At 34.0% G+C, this 939-nt stretch overlaps 1 pseudogene; it reads left to right on the top strand.

Moving 5' to 3' along the window:
• Positions 1-809: 809 nt before the first annotated feature.
• On the top strand, positions 810-918 carry LOC111826876 (annotated as a pseudogene).
• The last annotated feature ends 21 nt before the right edge of the window (positions 919-939 follow it).

The following is a 939-nucleotide window of genomic DNA, read 5'->3' as shown; positions in this document are numbered from 1 at the left end:
GATTTGGAAGGGAAACACTAATGTCATCAGTTTATAATCCTGGTCTCTGAGCAATACAGTGCTCACCAATTTTTAATGACCTTCTTTAGCCTGGGCCAAAAACTGAGAAGATCTCAACCAAATTAACAGGGTCCTACTGTGCCACGCTGTATGAGCATGAAAGACTGCTAATGAACTAAATAACAAACCTCCTACATCGCTATGACTACATGTTCATGCCATGTTCAAAAATAATGTTTATTTTGTTTAGTAGTGATGGAACAAAAATCACTAGAAAAAACTTTGCAGAAGCCTGGGTTTCCATGGAACCCTAATTGAGAAACAGGGGATTAGAGAAGAATCCATTTTCTGCAAATGAACTTTGATCAATACAACATATGCCAGTATCTAATTGATGTGTATAAAACACTCCATCCAACAACAGAATATGCTTTCTTTTTTTGAGGTACCAATTGAACGCAGACCAAGATAGAAAATATCTTGGACCATAAAACAAACCTTAATAAATTTAAAATAATTTAAATTATACAGTGTATGTTCTCTGACCCCAACGGGAATCAAACTAGAAAATCAATAACAGAAAAGATAACAGGAAAATCTCCAATCACTTGGAAACTAATACATTTCTAAATAATTCACATGTCAATAAGTAAGTCTTAGGAGAAATAAAAAAAATACAATGAAGTGAATGAAAATGAAAAAAAAACATATAAAAATTTGTGGGTGTAGCTAAAGCAGTACTGAGAGTAAAATTTATAACACCAAATGTTTACATAAAAGAGGAAGAGTCTCAAATCAGTAATCTAAACTGTCACCTCAAGAAGAAAGAAAAAATAGGAGGTAGAGTAAACTTAGCCCAATATACACCTTCAGCTCAGGCTCTTTGCCTGGTCTGTATTGTGAATGGGGGAGACATTGGGCAAAAAAAAGGACAAAAAG

The sequence above is a fragment of the Myotis lucifugus genome, unplaced genomic scaffold (assembly GCF_000147115.1).
Source record: "Myotis lucifugus unplaced genomic scaffold, Myoluc2.0 scaffold_107, whole genome shotgun sequence".
NCBI lineage: Eukaryota > Metazoa > Chordata > Mammalia > Chiroptera > Vespertilionidae > Myotis > Myotis lucifugus.
The sequence above is the reverse complement of the archived record's forward strand: the minus strand, read 5'-3'. Positions and strand labels throughout refer to the sequence as shown.